The sequence below is a fragment of the Apium graveolens genome, chromosome 10 (assembly GCF_009905375.1).
Source record: "Apium graveolens cultivar Ventura chromosome 10, ASM990537v1, whole genome shotgun sequence".
Lineage (NCBI taxonomy): Eukaryota > Viridiplantae > Streptophyta > Magnoliopsida > Apiales > Apiaceae > Apium > Apium graveolens.
The window spans coordinates 129095683-129105405 of record NC_133656.1 but is presented as its reverse complement, the minus strand read 5'-3'; the positions used below and the strand labels follow the sequence as shown (position 1 = coordinate 129105405).

The 9723-nt window shown below is 29.8% G+C and overlaps 1 long non-coding RNA gene across 1 annotated transcript; it reads left to right on the top strand.

Moving 5' to 3' along the window:
• Nucleotides 1-8961: 8961 nt before the first annotated feature.
• LOC141689729 (uncharacterized) lies at nt 8962-9509 on the top strand. The gene is made up of 2 exons (XR_012562490.1): nt 8962-8994; nt 9249-9509. It is a non-coding gene; the product is annotated as an uncharacterized LOC141689729 (long non-coding RNA).
• Nucleotides 9510-9723: the final 214 nt, after the last annotated feature.

The window sequence follows — 9723 nt, the reverse complement described above, 5'->3', positions numbered from 1 at the left end:
AATATAGAATTCCAGTTGTGCCTTCTTGATTCTAACAAATATTGAAAAATGCGGAATAGACTACGAAAAATCTACCTTTCAGACAACGGTGCAAAATTGTTGTGTGTTTATAAATTTCTTGTAGTGATAGCTAAAACACAATACCCAAAAAATAAAAAACCGTTGCCTAAAGTATCTCTTACATTTGTTTCTTAATAAAAACCATTGTATAACTAGATGAAATAAGTACATAAACTGTTGTAGGAGTCAATTCTCATAACACTATTTTTAACTATTATGTCGGTAAATTGTTACAACAGCTAAAAAACTGTTGTTTGTAGAATATTATAAAGGGTCATATGCGTTGTGTGAATAAAAAGAGACAAAGGCTTTATATTCAGTTGTGTGATGTATTTGTTACAATGGTGTGTAACCGTTGTATGAGTTCCAAACACACCGCCCCTGGATAGACAACGAAAAATTCATCTTTTAGACAACGGTGGAAAATCATTGTCTGATTCAATATTTCTTGTAGTGAATTGTGATCGGACCTCCTTGGTTGATTTAGATATCTTATATGTAGATTTAGCTTGTTTTGGATATTGTTATTTCGATGGTAGTTTGGGTTGATTTGACTTGTTGGCATGCTTATTTGACATGTCAACAATTTGAGTATTTATATATAATACTTTGTATTGTAAAAATTCTTTAGATATGAATATATGATTAATTATAAATTTAGCATTATTAAGATTCCTTGAATTTAGTAAGACATATTATAATTTGTGGAAACAAAAAAGTGCTTTTGTTCATAAAATCTGCACATGTAGAGGACATGGACATTCTGGCTAAAGGACATTTTGTGCCTTTACAGTATGACTCTAACAGTGCTACACAGAAAAATGCTATAATATTTCACCATTATAGATTGAATTCATTCATCAATTTATTCAACCTTTCGTTTTCATCACTTAGTCTCTCTAGCTTCACATGTCATGAGCAATTGGAATGTGTACTAGTGCAAGAATTCGCCCATTAGCTTTGAACTTAGGTTATTTGGGCTTACAAAATAATGGTATGAAATGATTGTCTCTACTATAGCATATAAATAGGCCTTCTTGTTTATGAACTTAGGGTTTTTCATCCAAAAAGAACACACTGAAATATAGGGTTCAATAGATTTCATCTACCAGGCTCTAAGTATATTAGCTTTTATCTTCTTTTCTTTTTGATGTGTAAATAATAAGAACTGCAAGCGCACAATGTTTAGTTGTAGCAAATACAGGTCCATCCATAGAGACTACAAATTTTCAAATCCTAACAATTTAAATCAGGTGAACTAGATAAATAGATTTGAAATGAGAATTATTTAACGTAATTATAAAATAACAACTTTAATGGAAAACCTAGGAATACTAATCTGTTAATCAATCACAATTAATATCAACTCGCCCTAAAATCAATTCTCTTTTCTTCCTAAAAATAACGTATATCAATTAAAGAGACAAGCATATACTATAAATTTTTTTATCTAACAATAACTTATCAAAACATCATGGAGCAAGCATAGGTTATGAAAAATAAATATGGTAACAATACTATATCAAAATTACTTTGTCAATTAAACAATTAAGTATCAAGAAAAATCACGAGAATCAAATAGTAGGAACGAGAAGATATCAAACAATTAAATTACCATCTTCTTCATCTTCGGGAAGAAATTTAGCTATACATTATAAAATGATGAACAAAATAAATAACTAATTGGGTGTCTTGGGTGTGTAAAATATAAGAGGGGAGACTCATATATATAGGAAAATATGAGGGTTTTGGTCTTGGAATACAAGTAGGATTCTAAGAGTATTTTCCTCTTATTCTCTAATAAATATTATATGTATCTTCAAATTCCTTTGACTTCTAGAATAGTCCACCGTCTTCCTTATTTGCACATTTTTCAACTCAAATTCTGATTTTATTATTTTCCTAAAAAGCAAAGTAAAATAATTTATTATTAATAAAATTACGAAAACAGACATAAAATAGGTATTAATAATATGCATTAATATGGACCTATCAAATGCCCCATATTTATCTTTTGCTCATCCTTGAGAATAATAAAAAAGAAAAATACTAACTAAAAAAGTCCTATGCTCCTTTTCGTAGGCATGTTTGTAAATTTTAGGTTTATTAACCCATTAAACTCATACACGATCTCTTTAAGATGAGTGTTGTCGTCTAAGGGTTTACAAAAGATATGCCTATAAAATTTGTGAAGTACTATAGAAAGTGTCCAAACTCTATCAACAATAACATTCATTGGTGTCAACACAAGAATATTTAGAAAAATACATGCCTTTAAGACTCTTCTAATAACAACCAAGATGTAGGTATCAATAATCCACTTATATCGACTCTGAACGTTTACAAAAAATCCCAAGGTGCACTACAAGAAAAACACAATCAGACAACACCGATCAGACAACACTCGACCAAAAAAGTGTTGCCCGAATTTTTCATACGACGGTTTTTCTGCAACCAAAAAACTGGTGTTGTTTGACGTTGATTACTACAAGCAATTATAAAATGTTGTCTAGTAAAACAAATCAGACAAGTGTTTTTGAAATCAAGGTGTTGTACGAATGGGAAGGCTTTAGCATTAATACAACGCTTTAAAATCCATTGTCTAGTTGATGGAGACATACAATCCTTTCTAAATTGATGTTGTGCAAATGAGTAAGTTTGCACAACGAGTTTTAGAATGCATTGCCTGAAAATGATTGAGATAACGTCTAGTTTAACAGTTGTGGAAATGAGACAAGTGTTTTTTCTATTGGTTATTTAAGCTTGAATTGCACAATGTACAAATTAGGTGTTGTCTAAATGATACCTCGTAGACAAGTGTTTTACCTATATTGTATACCACCTATATCAGACAATGGTCAAATTCTTAAAACAGTTATCTTTCTTACCAAATTTAAAAACATGTTGCATAACAAAATGTTCAAATAAACCGTTGTCTGATTTATTACAATAAAAATAGTAAACAATTTAAAAAACAATTCTAAACAATTAATTTTAAATTTTTTTAAAACTACAAATTCTAATTAAATCCACTTTCATCCAGATTAAATATTTAAATTTTATATTTCAAAATAGTTTAATTATCTACTTTATAATTAACAAAAAAAATAATCACAAGTACTTCAAATTTATATTGTTAATTGTTCAATTCAAACAACTGTTTTTCGATAAAACACGTTATATTAATCTACCTTATACAAGTTTTTTTAAAATAAAATACTTGTAACAGTCAGACAACCATTATCGATATTTATAATCTGTTGTAAAATTTATAGTACTGCAATAATCTTGAAGAAAAAATCGTTGTAGAATTCCAACAACGGTATTTCCTAAAAAACGCTTATGTAAAGTAACTTACCACAACAAGATTTTAGAAAAAACCGTTGTCTATAGTTTTACTAGTTTTATTTTTTTCGGAATAATTATATGCCACCGTTTATTAATTTATACGAGTAACCAATAACTTAGACAAAATTAATTTGTGTTTATTAAGATTTGAAATCACCTTTTTTATAGAATTTTGAATTCTTTTACCTATTAGTATTAGACGTTAGACGAATATTAATAGCGTCAACAGATAATCACATTGATGAGGACATAACGTGTAGATTAAGTTAAAAATGTAACTCATAATATCTATTTGTTGGTTTTGTGGACTTCGTACGGACGTTAATAGCGTTAACTTACGAATATTACTCATAATAACATAAACCAGCACATAATCTATATACTAACTTACAGATATAAGTCATAATAACGATATTAGGATTTAGTTGACATTATCTATGAATGTTAATAGTGCTACTTTTCAGATATAACTCGTTATAATATTATTCGGCGTATCATATGTGTGCTAACCTACAAATATACCTAATAATTACACTTCAAATTTACATTGGTAATTGTTCAATTCACACAAGTATTTTTCGAAAAAGCACGTTGTATTAATCTACCTTATACAAGTATTTTTAAAATAAAACACTTGTAACATTCAGACAACCGTTATCGATATTTATAATCTGTTGTAAAATTTATAATACTACAACAATCTTAAAGAAAAAACCATTGTAGAATTCCAACAACGGTATTTCTGAAAAAACACTTATGTAAAGTAATTTACCACAACATAATTTTAGAAAAAACCGTTGTCTATACTTTTACTAGTTTTTAAATTTTTTTCGGAATAATTATATGCCACCGTTTATTAATTTATACGAGTAACCAATAACTTACACCAAATTAATTTTTGTTTATTAAGATTTGAAATCATCTTTTTCATAGATTTTTTGAATTCTTTTACCTATTCGGATTAGACGTTACACGAATATTAATAGCGTCAACTAGATTATCACATTGATGAGGACATAACATGTAGATTAAGTTAAAAATATAACTCGTAATATCTATTTGTTGGTTTTGTAGACTTCATACAGACGTTAATGGCGTTAACTTACGAATATTACTCATAACAACATAAAGCAGCACATAATCTATATACTAACTTATAGATATAAGTCATAGTAACGATATCCGGATTTAGTTGACATTATATACGAATGTTAATAGTGCTACTTTTCAGATATACCTCATTATAATATTATTCGGCGTATCATATGTGTGCTAACCTACAAATATACCTAATAATTACACTTCAAATTTACATTGTTAATTGTTCAATTCAAACAAGTGTTTTTTCGAAAAAGCACGTTGTATTAATCTACCTTATACAAGTATTTTTAAAATAAAATGCTTGTAACATTCAGACAACCGTTATCGATATTTATAATCTGTTGTAAAATTTTTAATACTACAACAATCTTAAAGAAAAAACCGTTGTAGAATTGCAACAACGGTATTTCCTAAAAAACACTTATGTAAAGTAACTTACCACAACATAATTTTAAAAAAAACCGTTGTCTATACTTTTACTAGTTTTTAAAAAAATTTCTGAATAATTATATGCCACCGTTTATTAATTTATACGAGTAACCAATAACTTACACCAAATTTATTTTTGTTTATTAAGATTTGAAATCATCTTTTTCATAGATTTTGGAATTCTTTTACCTATTTGGATTAGACATTACACGAATATTAATAGTGTCAACTAGATTATCACATTGATGAGGATATAACATGTAGATTAAGTTAAAAATATAACTCGTAATATCTATTTGTTGGTTTTGTAGACTTCATACAGACGTTAATGGCGTTAACTTACGAATATTACTCATAATAACATATAACAAAAAATAGTTTCATACATATTAAATTGTTGTACGGATATTGATATATATTGATTTTATTCATGTAAAAAAATAATTTAAATTTTTTAAATATATCTTGCATGAAATTATAACAAAAATCTAGTAGAAGGCGTACTTTCTCAAACAAGGTTCCTTCACGATATATCGATTTACAAGATTAATTTTTTAAAATGATTTTTCGACGATCCAACTGTACGAATGTTAAGATATATCGATTTTAGTCATAAGAACAAAATATTAAAAAATTTGAAATTCATTTTGCATGTCAGGATTAGAAATATCTGGTAAAAGTACCCCTCCCGACAACGAGACTCGTTCCCGATTTACAGGATTAATTTTTTAAAATAATTTTTCGATGATCCAACCATACAGATGTTAAAAATATATCAATTTTAGTCATATGAACAAATTATTAAAAAATTTGAAATTCATCTTGCATGTCAGGATTAGAAAAATCTGGTAAAAGTACTCCTCTCGACAACGAGACTCGTTCCCGATTTACAAGATTAATTTTTAAATTGATTTTTTTGATGATCCAACCGTACGAATGTTAGGATATATTAGTTTTAGTCATATGAAAAAATTATTAAAAAATTTGAAATTCATTTTGCATGTCAGGATTAAAAAAATCCGGTAAAAGTACCCTTCTCGACAACGAATATAAAAATATATTAGCTTTTTTCATATTAAAATATTAAAAACATTCAAATTTATTTTATATTATTTTAGAAAAATAATTTCTTAAATATATTTATAAAAAATTTATAAATATACAATATTTATTTATCGAGTTTTCTTGTTATAATTGTTTACCTCCTTCAACTTTTCATTTCCCCCTTATTTTCTTTTCAATACCCGCATCCTCCTCCCCCTCCCCCTCCCACTCCCACTCCCACTCCCACTCCCATGCCCCATTTCATCTCCTTCTCTGTAAACATAAAACATCAAAGCACACAAATCTAAATCTCGCTCTCTCTCCCTCCTAACCCTCTCAATCCACCTCTATTTCAAACACTAATTACACTCTGAATGACGAATTAACTTCATAGCGGTCCGCTGTTTGTGCTTCCATTTCCGATCCGATGGATCTCAGCTGCTTTATTTGAGTTAGGTTTCATGATTTTTCGTGTTTTCACTTTTTTGAATTTTGGGTTTTAGATGTGTTTGTAAAATCTTTCTGTTATTTTGGGGATTTTTATGTGTGGTGTGAATTTTGGTTCCGTTTAGGGTTTCAATTCGACTTCAATTTGGGGTTTTAGTTCGTGTTCAAAACTAAGGCTTTAGGACTTATTTGTGGATTCAATGGAAGGTGCTTGTCTTTAATTTTGAGGTATCACTCTCTCTCTGTCTAACTCTCTCTCTCATTTTAGTTCTTATTTTGTGTTGATTTTAGTTCTTATTTTGTGTGTGCAAGTAAGTAAAGGGGATGTGGAGGGGAAAATTGAAGCTCAAGAAGAAAATTGAGTGTTTTGATGATTTGTGTAGGTTTGTTTCTGTGTGATTTAAGATGTAAGTGATTTTTTCTTCTCCCACTAGCAGTTTTGTGGGTGTGTCTGTTATGACTTGCTTGAATGCTATATGATAGTTTCCGTAACATCTATGTTATACCTGACAATTACAGTAACCTCTTTAAAATAATAGGTTCGGGACCAAGGAAATGAATTTCTTTATCGGGCGTAAAAATACAATGTTTCTATTTTGTTGGTTTCCGGAGAAAAATATTATTTTTTAGCGAGGTTATTATTTTATCGATTAATACTTGATCAAGGTTCATCTGTACTCACTTGTATTTGGTAAACAGAGAGTTTATAGTTATGTCCTCAATACATTGTTCAGTGTTTTTCGAGTGGTAGGAGTCTGCCTTGTAATATTCATATAAATTGTATATGCAAACAGGTTAAGCTATGAGTGAAAACAAGTCTTGCACCAGGGTCTGGAGTTGTTACCAAGTACTTGCTTCAAAGGTATTACAACTATTCTGTAAAAGAGTGTATTTCTGACTGATAATAAATTCCCAGCTTTGAATTGTTTATCTTTCCGTGTTTTAGTGGCCTGCAAGAGTACTTGAACCAGCACGACTTCAACATTGTTGGGTATGGTTGTACGACATGCATAGGAAACTCTGGGGACCTTCATCAATTAGTTGCTGCTACAATTACAGACAATGGTATTGTCTTCTTTTTTCTAATATTTCATTCAATGCCTCCACTAAAATTAAGAAATGTCAGGGTGCTTTCCATCAATATTTTACCTCCCACTGCTCTGTTCCAATGGTATATTGGTCTTAAGATTTTGATTATTAAAATAATTTTCATATCACCCCATGGTGAAATCATCACTTGTATTGTATCTTATATTGTGGTCAAGAGGCTATATTTGTGAAAACATACGGAATTTAAGATTTTATCATCTTTTTATACGGGAGTATCATTTTTTATTTCACATCAAGATTGATTATGTTACTATGGATGAATTAGAAGATAATACAACCTATATTTTAAATACAAGTTACCCTTTTAAACGGAGAAAAAGTATTATACATTATCCTGAATGAAGGCAACAGTTGTGTGTGTTAGCTGTCTTGATTTACCTTCTTTTCTACCATTTTTGTGGACCAGAAAATAATCGCTGTACACCTATACTCTGTATATGTATGATTTCCAGACATTGTAGCTGCAGCTGTTCTTTCCGGAAATAGAAACTTCAAAGGACGTGTTCACCCACTAACAAGAGCCAATTATCTTGCTTCGCCTCCATTAGTTATGGCTTATGCACTAGCCGGCACAGTATGCTTCCTTACTTTTTACTTTAATATTATTTGTTTTCCCCATCTAAAATATGATTAATAATGTGCATGGGAGGGTTCTGCTAAGCTTTTTGTGCTAAAAGATGAAGATCTTTCAATCTACCATGTTATGTCATTTTTTCAAATAGCCATATTATTGTCTTTTTCTTTATCCGGGGTTTTTGGAGCTGGGGGATTATGTATTATATTTAGTCAGGGCTTTCCTTTTCGTTGTCTGAACTTCTGATTCCAGCTCAATGCGATGAGCTTACTGTTGACATTGTCCAGCTGACACATACCTTCTGTACATTCTTCTTGTTTGTAATATTAAGCTAGGCCATTTTGTATAGCTATCTGATATTGAATATAAAAATTTAATGTTATGATCAAGAAATTCTTATCATTATATACAATTGCTAAAGTAGTATCAAATTTAATGTTATGTTTCCTTGCCTAGATGGCAGGCTTTGCTCTATACAGAAGATACATATCCCAGTTCAAGAAGATGCTCAATATCATTTCCCGAAAGTTTGTCAGTGCACTTGAACAACGACCAGATCTAGCCAATATAGTCATGAACACTTCTTCCTGTATGCCTGCCTTCCTTCTGTCCACACAAAATTGCAAATATGAGTTCAATTTTCAGCACAAATATTATGTTTTCACTTGAGAAACTGTCCTTAACATGCTAAACTAGGTATGTTTCTAAGCTTACACAAGATAAAATTTGTTCTAGTTAACTAGGTTGAATATCTTTTACTAAAAAGTGTGTTGATAGTCATATACTGCAGGTGAGAGGGGAAAGAGATAAATTCAGCAGGTGATCTGTTGATAGTCCTGACCAGTAGAGTTGCTACCATCCACATGTACAGAAAAAACCAGGTGCCAAGTTCTATTTTTCTTAAAACTTATAGATTTTAAATCTCTCTCAAATTACTCTTTCTTATTTAAAAAAATCTAGTGTACATCCCTTTATGATATCTAACAGTATCTAGTGTGCATTTAGGTCAATCACATCCAAAAGTTTGTCACAAGGATAAATAATTTTCTATGTAATTATGTTGTATGTAATTATGTTGTAATTATGTAATTATGTAATTATGTTGTCGATTTATTTTGAAGATTGTTTTTTCCAGATTGGGAAATTGCCTATCACATGCTGTAATGATATTGCAAGGACAACATAGCTCTTGCGGAAGACGTGAAGAGAAGCTGAAAATCCTTGTAGACTCTATATTTTCTTTAATTTGTAGTAGAAATCTTAGACTCATGAAGGCAGTGATATCAATATGCTTTTAGCTTTTGTATAACTATGTTGCTGTGATTTTCGATCATGGATTAACTTTAGAACTTTTGTTTAGATTTGCAAAGTTAATTTCATTTGATTACTTGTTATATTTTGTGTAAGACAACGCTTTTAACAACCAAGCTTCATTAAAATATCATGTCTTTAATACTAAAACAATGATTTCGAACACAAAACTTTGGTGCAAAATTAACTCTCACAACACTAGTAAACCATTGTCTGTATAATATTAAGATATTGTATCAAAGGTATTCATGCAATACGTTTGAACAAATAAACAGTTGTATGTATCTGATCATGCTATA